The sequence below is a fragment of the Hyla sarda genome, chromosome 6 (assembly GCF_029499605.1).
Source record: "Hyla sarda isolate aHylSar1 chromosome 6, aHylSar1.hap1, whole genome shotgun sequence".
Lineage (NCBI taxonomy): Eukaryota > Metazoa > Chordata > Amphibia > Anura > Hylidae > Hyla > Hyla sarda.
The window spans coordinates 91,452,037-91,467,578 of NC_079194.1; the positions used below are offsets into that span (position 1 = coordinate 91,452,037).

General features: G+C 43.5%; 1 long non-coding RNA gene across 1 annotated transcript; it reads right to left on the reverse strand.

The window, feature by feature from the left end:
• Window positions 1-10,893: 10,893 nt before the first annotated feature.
• LOC130277573 (uncharacterized) lies at window positions 10,894-14,028 on the reverse strand. The gene is made up of 4 exons (XR_008845472.1): window positions 13,906-14,028; window positions 12,571-12,588; window positions 11,877-11,951; window positions 10,894-11,044 (listed from the first exon to the last, which is right to left on the reverse strand). It is a non-coding gene; the product is annotated as an uncharacterized LOC130277573 (long non-coding RNA).
• Window positions 14,029-15,542: the final 1,514 nt, after the last annotated feature.

Below are 15,542 nucleotides of genomic sequence, written 5' to 3' on the forward strand. Positions count from 1 at the left end.
GCTGGTTGGGAAACATTGTCTGTTTCTAACTCAGTGTTTCCTAACCTGTGTGCCTCCAGCTGTTGCAAAACTATAACTCCCAGCATGCACTAACAGACCATGCATGCTGGGAGTTGTGGTTTTGCAACAGCTGGTGCAGGTACAGGGTACATTCACATGGGCGAGGCTTTTACAGTGGGTTTCTCTCATCTTGAGATGCAGCAAATTTTGCGCTGGGAAACTCGCTGTAATCCCCCGCCCATGTGACTGTACCCTAAAAACACTACACTACACATACACAAAATAAAATAAAAAGTTAAAAACACTACATATACACATACCCCTACACAGCCCCCCTCCCCCAATAAGAACGTCCGGTACACCACTGTTTCCAAACCAGAGCCTCTAGCTGTTGAAAAACAAAAACTCCCAGTATTGCCGGACAGCCGTTGACTGTCCACGCATGCTGGGAGTTTTGCAACAGCTGGAGGCACCCTGTTTGGGAATCACAATAGAATACCCCTATGTCCACCCCTATGCAAATCCCTAATTTAGGCCTCAAATGCACATGGCACTCTCACTTTGGAGCCCTGTCGTATTTCAAGGCAACAGTTTAGGGTCACATATGGGGTATCGCCGTACTCGGGAGAAATTGCGTTACAAGGTTTGGGGGGCTTTTTCTTCTTTAACCCTTCATGAAAAGGAAATGTTGGGGTCTACACCAGAATGTTAGTGTAAAAAAATTTAATTTTTTACACTAACATGCTGGTGTTGCCCTATACTTTACATTTTCACAAGAGATAAAAGGGAAAAAAGCCCCCCAAAATTTGTAACGCAATTTCTCCCGACTACGGAGATACCCCATATGTGAGCGCAAAGTGCTCTGGGGGCGCACAACAAAGCCCAGAAGGGAGAGCGCACCATGTACATTTGAGGTGATTTGCACAGGGGTGGCTGATTGTTACAGCGGTTTTGACAAACGCAAAAAAAAAAAAACCCACATGTGACCCCATTTCGGAAACGACACCCCTCACGGAATGTAATGAGGGGTGCAGTGAGAATTTACCCCCCACAGGTGTCTGACGGATCTTTGGAACAGTGGTCCGTGAAAATGAAAACTTGTACAGCCCACTGTTCCAAAGATCTGTCAGACACCAGTGGGGGGGCAAATGCTCACTGTACCCCTTGTTACTTTCCTCAAGGGGTCTACTTTCCAAAATGGTATGCCATGTGTTTTTTTTTTTGCTGTTCTGGCACCTTAGGGGCTTCCTAAATGCGACATGCTCCCCGAGCAAAATTTGCTCTCAAAAAGCCAAATATGACTCCTTCTCTTCTGAGCATTGTACTTCGCTCATAGTGCACTTCAGGTCAACTTATGGGGTACCTCCATACTCAGAAGAGATGGGGTTACAAATTTTGGGGGGTATTTTCTGCTATTAACCCTTGCAAAAATGGGAAATTTGGGGGGAAACACACATTTTAGTGGAAAAATTTTTTTTTTTTTTTTTATATATGCAAAAGTCGTGAAACACCTGTGGGGTAATAAGGCTCACTTTATTCCTTATTACATTCCTCAAGGGGTCTAGTTTCCAAAATGGTATGCCATGTGTTTTTTTTTTTGCTGTTCTGGCACCATAGGGGCTTCCTAAATGTGACATGCCCCCCGAGCAAAATTTGCTCTCAAAAAGCCAAATATGACTCCTTCTCTTCTGAGCATTGTAGTTCGCCCATAGTGCATTTCAGGTCAACTTATGGGGTATCCCCATACTCAGAAGAGAAGGGGTTACAAATTTTGGGGGGTATTTCCTGCTATTAACCCTTGGAAAAATGTGAAATTTAGGGGGAAACACACATTTTAGTGAAAATTTTTTTTTTTACATATGCAAAAGTCGGGAAACACCTGTGGGGTATTAAGGCTCACTTTATTCCTTGTTATGTTCCTCAAGGGGTCTAGTTTCCAAAATGGTATGCCATATGAGGGTTTTTTGCTGTTCTGGCACCATAGGGGCTTCCTAAATGCAACATGCCCCCCAAAAACCATTTCAGAAAAACGTACTCTCCAAAAACCCCTTGTCACTCTTTCCCTTCTGAGCCCTCTACTGCGCCCGCCGAACACTTTACATAGACATATGAGGTATGTGCTTACTCAAGAGAAATTGGGCTACAAATATAAGTATACATTTTCTCCTTTTACCCCTTGTAAAAATTAAAAAATTGGGTCTACAAGAACATGCGAGTGTAAAAAATGAAGATTGTGAATTTTCTCCTTCACTTTGCTGCTATTCCTGTGAAACACCTAAAGGGTTAAAATGATGACTGAATGTCATTTTGAATACTTTGGGGGTTGCAGTTTTTATAATGGGGTCATTTGTGGGGTATTTCTAATATGAAGACCCTTCAAATCCACTTCAAACCTGAACTGGTCCCTGAAAAATAGTGAGTTTGAAAATTTTGTGAAAAATTGGAAAATTGCTGCTGAACTTTGAAGCCCTCTGGTATCTTCCAAAAGTAAAAACTCGTCAATTTTATGATGCAAACATAAAGTAGACATATTGTATATGTGAATAACATTTTTTTTTATTTGTAATATACATTTTCCTTACAAGCAGAGAGCTTCAAAGTTAGAAAAATGCAAAATTTTCAAATTTTTCATCAAATTTTAGGATTTTTCACAAGGAAAGGATGCAAGTTACCACAAAAATTTACCACCATGTTAAAGTAGAATATGTCACGAAAAAACAATCTCGGAATCAGAATGATAACTAAAAGCATTCCAGAGTTATTAATGTTTAAAGTGACAGTGGTCAGATGTGCAAAAAACGCTCTGGTCCTTAAGGCCAAAATGGGCTTGGTCCTGAAGGGGTTAAAGTGTAGGGTTTTCTTCCCAGAAAATTCACATGATTTTCAGAGTGGTTTTCTGAAAAGACTAGTGATTTTGGATGAAATGTAGGGAACACGCCCCTTTTCCCGAAAACAATGCCCATTTTTTTTTTTTGAGTGATTCTGATTCTGTCGGGTTTTTTCTGTCACACATTGGCCCTGATTTACTAAGATGATCCCGACTCTTTTTATCAGGTTATGCAACACAAATGTCGCACATCCTCTGCGACACTTTATGCGACACATTTTACTGGTAAAAACCTGATGATTTTCCAATTATTTTTTAAACCCAACTAAAGGGGCGTGGTTTGCATAATTAGGAGCGTAATGACATTTTCCTGAAAACCCGACAGTTGCATTTAAAACCCACCAGAAAAATTGTGAATTACTGAACTTGAAAACCCGACTGCCTTGAGGTGTGGGGAATCTGTTAAAAAGTGTGGGTTTTTTGAAAATCCTGTTGCTTTGTCCCCTTAGTACCTTTTTTTTAATTACATTTTTCCTATTTTTTTTATTAGTTTTTTGAAATTTCTCTTATTTTTTTTTTAAATCTTGGCATTTCCTTTTTTTTTTTTTTTTTACTTTTTGTAAAGTTATGTCATGGTGCAGAGTTACATTGCTTTGCTTTTTAGGTGCCTAAGGTGCCGCTGGTTTTCAAGGCGGGTTGGGTTTACTGCGGCAGGCGACACCCAGATCACTACCCCTGGCATGACTCGACCACACAGGCGGCTGAGGTGAAGCGTGGTACCAAAGGAATAGGCAGGACGTAGTCAGGCAGGCTAGAGGTCAGGGCAGGCGGCACAGCATCGTAGTCAGTGGGGTAGCAGAAGGTCAGTAGGCTGGCGGCTAGAATCATGGTCAGGTCACGGAATACTAAGGACTGGTACATGGCAAGGAATAACAAGAACTGCTTTCTCTAAGGCGCAAGGAAAACAAAGATCCGGCAGTGGTACAAGGGAGGAGCAAAAACCTATATGAAAGGTGCAGGTGCGAACATTAATTATGGGCGCACTGGCCCTTTAAATTTCAAAGCTCCAGCGCTCATGCGTGCTAGGAGGCGGGGGCACGCGCATCGGAGCTGAAGGACAGAGGCCGGAGACGGAGGTGAGTGATGGGCTGGGACTTGCATGCGGGCGCGTCCCGCGATGCGAATCCCAGCCCCGCCGGGAGCTGACACACGGGGGGAGATGTTACGTTACAGTACCCCCCTTTGGTCTCCCCCTCTTCTTGTGGGACAAACATGTTTTGAGGAGATTACGGTCCAAGATGTTTTCCTCGGGCTCCCAGGACCTCTCCTCAGGACCAAAACCCTTCGACCAAAAAAATTTATTTCCCATGTACAATTTTAGAGGCCAGGATTTCTTTAACTTGAAAAATATCAGAGGAACCGGAGACAGGAGTTGGAGAGGAATTTTTTCTTTGAGAATAATGGTTGATAACCAGAGGTTTGAGGAGAGAAACATGAAAGGAGTTAGGAATGCATAAAGAAGGTGGCAAGCAGAGTTTGTATGAAACTGGATTGATTTTTTGCAATACCTCGAACGGACCCAGGAAACAAGGACCAAGTTTGTAACTTGGCATTTTAAACCGGATAAATTTAGAAGATAACCAAACTTTATCACCAAGAGAGAAGGATGGCAGAGGTCTTCTTTTTTTGTCTGCCTGAGTCTTCATTCTGGAGGATGCCAGAGATAAAGATTGCCAAGTCTGTCGTGAAATGTAGGAGAAATCTCTGACAAGTTCATCTACAGCAGGGAGACTGGAACAGACTGGGACTGGAAGAGGAGATCTGGGATGATGACCAAAAACAATAAAAAACAGAGATGTCTTTGTGGAGTCTTTCTGATTGTAGGAGAATTCGGCCCAGGGAAGAAGATCTACCCAGTCGTCCTGACGAGCAGACACAAAATGGCGTAAATAAGTCTCAGAAATTTGATTTACCCTTTCCACCTGACCATTGGACTGGGGGTGGTAGGCAGAGGAGAAATCCAAACTGATGCCAAGACAGGAACAGAGGGCTTGCCAGAATTTGGACACAAACTGTACTCCGCGATTCGAGACAATGTTTTCTGGAAGACCATGTAGACGAAGTGCTTAGCCAGTTGTGGAGCTGATGGGAGCCTGGGGAGAGGAATGAAATGAGCCATTTTAGAAAACCGGTCTACCACAACCCAGATGACTGTGTTATTACGTGATGGTTGAATGTTGGTAATAAAATCCATAGTGATGTGAGTCCATGGAATCCCAGGAATGGGCAACGGTTGGAAAAGTCCTGCAGGTCTCAGTCGGGAGGTCTTGTCTCAAGCACAAGTGGTACAGGAATGCACAAATTCAGAGATATTGTGTTCCAGACGGGGCAACCAATAGTGTCGAGATATAAGAAGTGTCTTGCGTACTCCAGGATGGCCAGCCAATAAGGAAGAATGACCCCGGTTTAGAACTTTGCATCTCAATCTGACTGGTACAAAAGTTTTATCAGGAGGCTGCTGTAGAAGATTGTCAGGAGCTGCAGAAATCAGACAATCAGGAGGGATAATATGTCTTGGAGTAGGATCCAAACCCACTACGTCAGAAGATCTGGAGAGGTCATCAGCTCTGATATTCTTATTAGCTGGACGGAAATGAATAAAAAAAATAAATCGGGAGAAGAATTTGGATGCAAGAATCTGTTGCACTTCAAAAATGTCAGAGGCACCAGAAACCGGAGATGGAGTAATAGACTTGGTGGAAAACCGGTTAAGGACCAAAGGTTTAAGGAGAGAGACATGGAAGGTGTTTGGTATACGAAGAGAATGAGGCAGGAGCAACTTGTAAGCCACCGGGTTGACACGGCGTAGAACTTTGAAGGGGCCCAAGAAACGAGGTCCAAGTTTATAACTGGGCTTTTTAAGGCGGACATATTTAGCGGAGAGCCACATCTTGTCACCAGGAAGAAAAACTGGCGGAGGTCTCCTCTTCTTATCTGCCTGGTGTTTCATACGGGAAGAGGCACGGGCTAAAGATCGTTGAGTGTCCTTCCAAATAGTCTGAAAGTCACGAACCAGGTTATCAACCGCAGGAACCTCAGAGAGAACGGGCAGCGGGAGGGGTGGGCGAGGATGCTGTCCATAAATAATGAAGAAAGGAGAGCTGCCGGTGGAACCGGAATCATGATGGTTATAGGAGAATTCGGCCCAGGGTAGGAGAGAGGACCAATCATCTTGTCGTGCAGAGACAAAATGGCGAAGATAGGCTCCTAGGATCTGGTTCACCCGTTCCACTTGGCCGTTGGTTTGAGGATGGTACGCAAAGGAGAAATCCAGCTTGACCATAAGGCGGGTACACAGGGCACGCCAGTACTTGGAGACAAATTGGACCCCCTGTCCGACACAATATGAAGGGGGAGACCATGGAGCCGGAAGATGTGATGAAAGAATAAGCCTGCTAGCTGGGAAGCAGATGGTAAACTGGAAAGAGGGACAAAGTGAGCCATTTTAGAGAACCGGTCCACAACAACCCAGATTACAGTGCAGTTGGAGGAAGGTGGTAAATCAGTGATAAAATCCATGGCTATATGGTCCCAAGGAGATTCCAGGATAGGTAGCGGTTGCAGAAGGCCAACGGGCTTCAGACGAGAAGTTTTATCCCGGGCACAGATCACACAAGAGCGAACAAAATCGGAGACATCACGGGCAAGGCTTGGCCACCAATAATGACGGGATATGAGAGAGATGGATCTTTGGATTCCTGGGTGTCCAGCCAAGGGAGAAGAGTGACCCCAGTGCAAGATTTTAGTTCTCAGGCGAGGGGGTACAAAAGTCTTTCCTGTAGGTACCTGTAGGGGAGTAGCAGGTGCCACAGGAATAAGGCGATCAGGAGGGATGATGTGTTGTGGCTGCGAGTCTTGTTCTGTCATATCCGAGACTCTGGAGAGAGCATCAGCTCTGAGGTTCTTGTGGGCTGGACGGAAGTGGATTAGGAAGTTAAATCGGGAGAAGAACAAGGACCACCTGGTTTGCCGAGGGTTCAGCCGTTGCGCGGATTGTAGGTAAAGAAGATTTTTGTGGTCTGTGTAGATAGTAATTGGGAGAACAGTCCCTTCCAACCAGTGCCGCCACTCTTCCAGAGCTAACTTAATAGCCAGGAGCTCCTGGTCCCCTATAGTATAATTCTTCTCAGCAGGAGAAAAGGTTTTCGAGAAGAAACCGCAAGTGGAAAATTTGCCGTTGGAGGATTGTTGCGTCAAGACTGCTCCAGCTCCGATGGAGGAGGCATCCACTTCCAGGAAAAAAGGCTTACCCGGGTCGGGTCAAGATGGGAGCCGAAGCAAAGGCAGACCTCAGACGAGAGAATGCTTCCTCTGCAGGAGGGGGCCAAGACTTGGAGTCCCCTCCCCTTTTGGTTAAAGCCACAAGAGGTGCCACCAAGGTGGATAAGTGCGGGATGAACTGCCGATAATAGTTTGCGAAGCCTAAAAAGCGTTGGATGGCTTTAAGTCCAGAAGGTTGAGGCCAGTTCAGAACTGCAGACAGCTTATTAGGATCCATACTAAGACCTTGGCTAGAGACGACATAACCGAGAAATGGGAGGCTAGTTTTCTCAAAGAGACATTTCTCGAGCTTGGCATAAAGATGGTTGCTTCTCAGACGGTGTAGAACTTGGCATACCTGGGCCCGATGAACCTCCAGATTAGGAGAGAAGATTAGAATATCATCCAGATAGACAACGACACAAGAGTATAGTAGGTCCCGGAAAATGTCGTTGATGAATTCCTGGAAGACTGCCGGGGCGTTGCACAGACCGAAAGGCATTACTAAGTACTCATAGTGTCCATCGCGGGTATTAAAAGCGGTCTTCCATTCGTCGCCCTTTCTGATCCTAATCAAGTTATAGGCTCCGCGAAGATCCAGCTTGGAAAAGATCTTAGCTCCACGCAACCGATCAAAGAGCTCGGAAATTAGTGGTAGAGGGTACCGATTTTTGACTGTAATTTTATTTAAACCACGATAGTCTATGCATGGACGAAGTGATCCATCCTTCTTTTCCACAAAGAAAAATCCGGTTCCTGCTGGGGGGGAGGATTTTCGAAAAAAAAAACCTCTGTAAGTTTTCTCGGATGTATTCTGTCATAGCCTTGGTCTCTGGAGAGGACAAAGGGAACTTGGTGACCAGGTGAGCATCTAGAAAGTTGCCGGCCGAATCCACAAGGGCAGGAACAGAGAAGGTATTCCCCTGAGGGGAAGTAAGTCGGACCGGAATATTTAGGCAGGGAGAGGAATTCACACCTAGGGTCGCCTCTCCAACGTACCCTAGGTGCAAGCGTTTCCCTGGCGTGGAGGACGGAGAGGGCACCGACTCAAGTAGTGTTCCGGACTGGCGCAGTAGAGGCAAAGATTCTCTTCCCTGCGGCGAGTTCTTTCCTGAGGAGTGAGACGGGCCCGGTCTACTTGCATGGGCTCGTCGACTACAGGTGGAGGAGAAGCTTCTGGTGGGTATTGGAAGACAGGAGCTAACCTAGGGAAGCGACGTGGCCTCATCTGCTGGCGCTCTTGGCGAAGTTCTTCTTGCCTTTCCGCGAAATGTACGTCGATACAAGTAGCCAAATGGATTAGGTCCAAGAGGGAAGTAAGGGGATCACGGGCAGCCAGGGCATCCTTGGCTCTACTTGACAACCCCTTCTTAAAGGTGGCACACAGTGCTGCATCATTCCAATCCAGTTCAGATGCTAATGTGCGAAACTGGATCGCATAATCGCCCACTGAAGAATCCCCCTGACGGAGACTCAGGAGAGCGGACTCGGCATAGGAGGCTCGGGCAGGCTCCTCGAAGACGCCCCGGAATTCCGTAAGGAAGGCCTGCAGATCAGACGTGATAGGGACACCTTTGTCCCAGAGAGGTGTAGCCCAGGCTAAGGCTTTTCCTGAAAGAAGGCTGAGGACAAATGCCACCTTGGCACGTTCGGACCGGAATTGGTCTGCCATCAGTTCAATATGCATGGAACATTGGGATACAAAACCCCTGCACGCCTTTTGAGTCCCCCTCAAACATATTAGGCATGGAGAGGCGCAACTTAGGACCGAGAGCGGAGGCAGGAGGCACCGGATCAGGAGAAGGCTCGGGGACGGGTGGTATCGGTTGTGGCTGCTGAAGCTGCTGTTGCTGCATGGTAAGAAGCTGCTCCATCATGGCGGACAATTGATTCAATTGTTGAGCCTGTTGCTCCAACTGCTGGGACTGCTGGATCCGCGATGCTAGGCAGAGGCACCTTGGCGGGATCCATGGCCGGATCTTGCTGTGACACTCACCGGAGGAAGCAGGAGGTGGATTCGCTGGGCCCGCGTGGAAGGTGTAGAGAGCCATACCAAAGAGCAGAATCTAAGACGTCCAGGTCGCTACCTCGGGCACGACTCGTCCACGCAGGTAGACGAGGGGAAGCTTGGCACGGAGAGGTGGAGCTGGAAGGCTGGTAGCAGAGAGGCGACCAGGCTGGAGAGTAACTCGTAGTCAGGACTAGTAGAAGGTCAGGGGCAGGCGGCTCAGATTCGTATATGAGAAACGTAGGCTAGGATAGATACACAGACTGGAGTAGTAACACAGGAAATGCTTTCTCTAGGGCAATCCGCACAAAGATCCGGCAGGGAACCAAGGAAGTGACTTCCTTAAATAGAGGTGGGAAAAAACAGGGACAAATGGAAAAAGGGCACTCTCCCTTTAAATCTCACTGGGTGGCGTGACATCTCCAGGGACGCGGCTCCCGTGCGAGCAGGAAGAGGAAGCTGCACGCCGGAGAAGCCCCGGGGAGAGACGCCAGAGTACCAAGGTGAGTAGTGGGGAGGGGACCGTGGCATCACCGGCATGCGGGAACGGGGAAGAGGCCGCAGGACAGCGGGACACGGCGCGGGCCATAACACTTTGGCATAACCTTTTAAGAAACTCCACTTTAATTTTGAAGTTCCTCCTGTCTTTCGGAAAAACGTACATCAATTCGTGCGGCCAAACAGATCAGCTCACATAGGTTAGATGGAGAATCTCGTGCAGCAAAAGCATCCTTTATACTACTAGAAAGTCCTTTTTTTCAGTCTTGTTTTGACCTTGTTTGATCCTGAATCTCCTAGGATATAATCCTGTTCTGAGCCTTGTGCTATCTGTCTATCTAGGAGTGAGTTAGTCTTGTGTCTGTACCTGTGTTTGCTTGCATTTAGGATTTTGTTTCTTCCTAGGCTGAATCCTGTTCACACTGTGGAGTGTGCCCGCTAGCTAGGAGCCTATTTGGCTTTAGTATTGATGTCCCTCCATGATTGGAGTGGGGTGTCCAGTGTGTTTCTTGTTCTGTTCTGTGAACAATGCTCTTGATTTTCTGACCCCTTTAGTGTTCTGACATTAAGTTAACCTGTTCATCCCCTGCATCTCCAGGTTTTATCTGCTGTATGCTTATCCTCTAATCTAGTCTTGTTCATATTATCATATCTGCTGTTAATCTTGATCCTGGTTCTTCAACTGTTTGTTAGTATGCTATATCCCACCTGGTATATCTGTTAGTAGCTTTGTAATATTCCTTTATGTTCATAACTTGTTTCCTGACATGTACGAGTTTGTTTTGTTTGACTCTTACGCCCATGCACTTTAGCGCAGTATAGGGTCTGTTCTTGTGGTTGTCAATCCGTCATTTAGGGCGAATGGGCAATAGGAAAGGATATCCGTTGTAGGGACAGTTAGGGCTCACTGCTCCCTGCCCCCAAATCATGATACCTATATTCATTGTGCTTTTGGCTTTTGTTGGGAGTTTTTTTTTTAAACAAATTCTAGTAAAAGTTAATTTTTATATTAGTTCCTTGCTATATATGCTATATTTTTAAGGAGTTCCTACATTATGCTAGGCATTTTCTAACTGGAGGGTTTTTGCACAGGGATCCTTCTTTTTTATACAAGGCAATGCTCAAGGTGGATTAAAAAGTCATCTAGACATGAATGTGACCATGGTTCTCTGCCATGATTTTTTATGGACTGAGCCAAATCAGAGCATTGTCTTTACAAGAAGCTGAATGAGCCCTTTAATCCTTTAATCTCATTAAACAATAGCCACAATTTTGAATCACTGAAATAAAGACGTTTACTCTGTGTAGGTCTGGTCTGCAGGAATCCTTCGTTCCATCGGTATGTTGTCAAGCACCTGGCAGATGACATTGCTTGCATTTGTGAAGGTCGCCTGCAGGTGTAAAAGTAATGTCATATATAATGCTTTTGTCCTGACTCTTCAGAATCCTTTTCCCCATGACATTATCTTTCATGCTACATTTTCACTCTCCTCTCTAGATGTAGGCTATTGTTCTGCTGAAAACTTTATTCTCTCTTCAATGTTATTTAATGTTATTTTTTCTATAGTTTCTAATTCCTAAAGGCTGCATTCACACATTACTGTCCTATTGTGGTTTATGCTACAATTACTATAAAATTTCAGCAAACTGCACTTGTTTTACAGCAATATTGTGGAAGGAACATTACAAGATCACAAAATGTATACAGACTAAGCACAATTGGATAATTGTTCTGATAAAATTGTAATATTTAGAATTGAAAATGGTAAACAGAAAGATAGCACACATTTATACGAGTAAAAAAAAACGGAAATATGTTTCAGCTTAGCACACTTGAAGATCAAAAATGGAATATCTGTGTGTAATTTCTCCTGTATGATTGTTAGTAGTTAGTGTCTACAAGCTGCAAGCAATGATAGTTATGACAATGGACGTTTCCAACTACTGCTTACCAACAGTGGCAATATGGCAGAAACAGTACCTGAGACTGTGTGGGGATAACTCCAGTGTAAGTGGATGGCACCCATAAGAAAGACTAATGTTAGAAAGATTTAGTAAAATTTCTTAAAAAATACACAAAAAATGCATTTCTGTTCAAACTTTGCATAAATCAATAATACAAGTGAATATAAAAAAAACTTTTAATGCATCTTATTAGAGAAAAATGTCTCTAACTCCAATTATAAGGCTTAGTATTTTTCCCTTCCTTCCTCCTAAACTCACCATTCAATTATTATAAATCCATCTCTTGTCAGATCAGCTCACTGAGGGATAAGGTGACATCCCGGCCATAGAAGTCTAAGGGGGAGAAGGAATTTGCTGTAAAGTTAGGAGGAAGAAATGGATCAAAAGATATGTGGCTGAAAGAATTAGAAAGTCTTATATCACAAACCAGTGCTTGATTTACTTTGCTCAATACAGCTCTATAATGTCATCCATGCTGCTGCTTATACTCAGGTCGTATTTGGAAGATAAAGGGAAGCAGATAGAAATAGTGCTACCTCTCATGTACATGCTCATCAGTCTGAAATATTGCATGACAGTAAATGTATGCTTAAAGGGCTAATCTGGGATTTTTTTTTTATTTGACTGTGCAACAGATCTGTAAAGTTAGTGAAATGCTAATATAGTGTATTTACCTGTGTTTGATATCTGGTCTCAAAATTCTTATTTGATCTTTGCCCCGATGTCCATTTTTATCAGCATACAAAATGAGTGTTGTCTCAGCTTTTCCCAGGTTGCAGTGCAGCCAGAGACATTACACCACTGGGCAGGTGTTGAAAGGGAGCCTTTCTTTATTTCAATTGGTGGAGCGACCGCTGGGTGCGGGGGGGATCATACTCCACAGAGCTGGAGCTGTACTGCAATGTGTTGGAAGGCTAATACGTGGGAGGGAGAAAAATTACCTCATACTTACAAAATAGGGATTCTGGGACTTGTAGTTGGAGAGAAGGTTGGAGAGAAGACTTTAGCAGGAAATAGCCATTTCACTAAAAGATAGCAGCAGCGTTATGGCAGACTCACAACACAACCATTTAGCCCCAACACAAGCCTGGAGCCTTCCTAATAATGTTTATTATTGTTTGACAGGTATGTACTAAAGTCAAATACCCAAAAAATAGCTAAAATAATTTTTTATTTCTTACAAAAATTCCTTAAAAATCTTTACATAAGAATTGGTAAGTATACAACAATTAGGGACCTCCTAAAATAGAGGCTTTCCTATAAATCAATCCAACATAGCTCCCAACGTCTTTCACCATATACCAAATGATACCACGGTTCATCAGGGGATTAACAATGTGAATATGGAAAATTAGATGTTTCCAACCTTGGAACTCAATCCGAGGGTTATGGTAGATCCAATATGGAAGACTTGATATCTATCCTCACGGTGCTACTTTTTATTCCTAAAGGGAAAAAGAACAAAGGCAAACAGATAGACATACCAGATATAAGCAACAAAACAATAAGCTACATATAAAGCAAGACACCAGTTTGATGGAAATAAGCCTATGCTTTACCTTATCGTATACAAATAAGTATAATGTTGTATACAGTGTGGTACCAATGTCAGGTTACAATCACTGAATGGAAGGCCCACGTATAAATCCTTCTTGTTGGCCACTCATGTAGCGGACATCAAGGGGGAGTTCTAAATGTATAGAAAATTATATAGACATATGTCACACCTACCTCTATCCCCACAAACAATAGCTTATATAGATAATAAAAAAATGAAATTACCTCCAGATATACACACCCCTAGGAAAACAATAAAGCACAATAGAGGAATATTATATTAAATAAAGCCTTCTGATGCTCCCCTGAAACCAATACACAAAATTGCACTGATATAAGTTTCATGAAAGGTCCTAAAGACACCAATAATAAATATGCAATAAACTACATGAGCCTATCCCTATATGCCCCAAAGAGTTAACATGCTTACCCACAGCACAAGGGAAGATAAAGCCATTAGATATTGCCAAAGCAGCATGTCTTCATAGTAACAAATAGCCAAATCTAAAATAGAATATATACCACTCTTCAATAGAAGTGTATGTCACATAAAGGAGAGATCACAAACCAGATGAGACAGCCAATCTTACCTCCATGACTAGGAACACACTGCTCCTAACCACGACAACCTCCAATCCATGTTGGTAGTGTCTCTAGACCGCATTACTGCCCCTTACATATACCTCTTATAATTTCCTATACTTGACACCCATAGCGGAACGCCACCTACATCACTTCCAGACCTGTGCCTTCATCACTTCCGGACCTGCGCATTACCCGCGTATTAGCGCTAAAGCAGTGCGTTCCGCCACCCAATCTAGCCTTCTCACACCATCATCTCACTCTCGCACTGCAACAGTGCATGGTCACATGACCGATCTCCCTGACAACCAATACAAACAAGAAGATTCACTACCAATTCACCTCTAAAATATATTCGATTTTGAAGGATATTGTAATCTCAATAGTTATAACTATACATATCCATCCATATGACTTATTTTAATCTTATCAATGTCCTCAAGGAGAGAACATTGTGTGATATACAAAATAGGATTGGTACCCCTGTGTCACAGCATGTCCTGGAAAAACATGGAGGAGACTGTAGGAATATTTCATTCTGTGTGATGGAGGTAGTTAGGTGGTCACCTAGAGGGGTTGCGTGGGACAGAAGGATTTTGCAGAAGAAGGCCGCATGGTTTCATAGAATGAGGTCTGTTACACCACTAGGCCTTAATGGATGTTTAACATTTAGTTGTTTCATTTAGCCTCCTTATTGATGAAAGCACATCCATAGTATAGTAATGTGTCCATAAGCTATGACACTACTCTCCACTAAATAATTATTTATATCTCTTTGTGGTGGGTACTGTCATATCGGATTTAGATCCTTTATAATATTGTGTAAAAGAGTGAGTTAAAGGGAACCAATCAGCAGATTTTAGCATATATAACGCTCGACAATGCGTTATATATGCTAAAATCGTTATCCTCATCATCCTTAGAGGACGTTAGTGCCCCCAGGGAAGGTGAAGATATGAAGTTATTAAGTTATATAGTTGAGATTACGGTACCATATCCCTCGATATCGAATATATTTTAGAGGTGAATTGGTAGTGACCATGCACTGTTGTAGTGTGGGAGTGAGATGATGGCGTGAGCAGGCTAGATTGGGTCGGAGGTTGTAGTGGTTAGGAGCAGTGTGTTCCTAGTCATGGAGGTAAGATTGGCTGTCTAATCTGGTTTGTGATCTCTCTTTTATGTGACATACACTTCTATTGAAGAGTGGTATATATTCTATTTTAGATTTGGCTATTTTTACTATCAAGACATGCTGCTTTGGCAATATCTAATGGCTTTATCTTCTCTTTTGCTGTGGGTAAGCATGTTAACTCTTTGGGGCATATAGGGATAGGCTCATATAGTATATTGCATATTTATTATTGGTGTCTTTAGGACCTTTCATGAAACTTATATCAGTGCAATTTTGTGTATTGATTTTAGGGGAGCATCAGAAGGCTTTATTTAATATACGGTAATATTCCTCTGTTGTGCTTATTGTTTTCCTAGGGGTGTGTATATCTGGAGGTAATTTCCTTTTTTTTATTATTAAGCTATTGTTTGTGGGGATAGAGGTGGGTGTGACATATGTCTATATCATTTCTTTTATACAATTAGAACTCCCCCTTGCTGTCCGCCACGTGAGTGGCCAACAGGAAGAATTTATACGTGGGCCATCCATTCAGTGATTGTAACCTGACATCGGTACCACACTGTTTACAACATTATGCTTATTTGTATACTATTAGGTAAAGCATAAGATTTTTTCCATCAAATTGGTGTCTTGCTCTATATGTAGCTTATTGT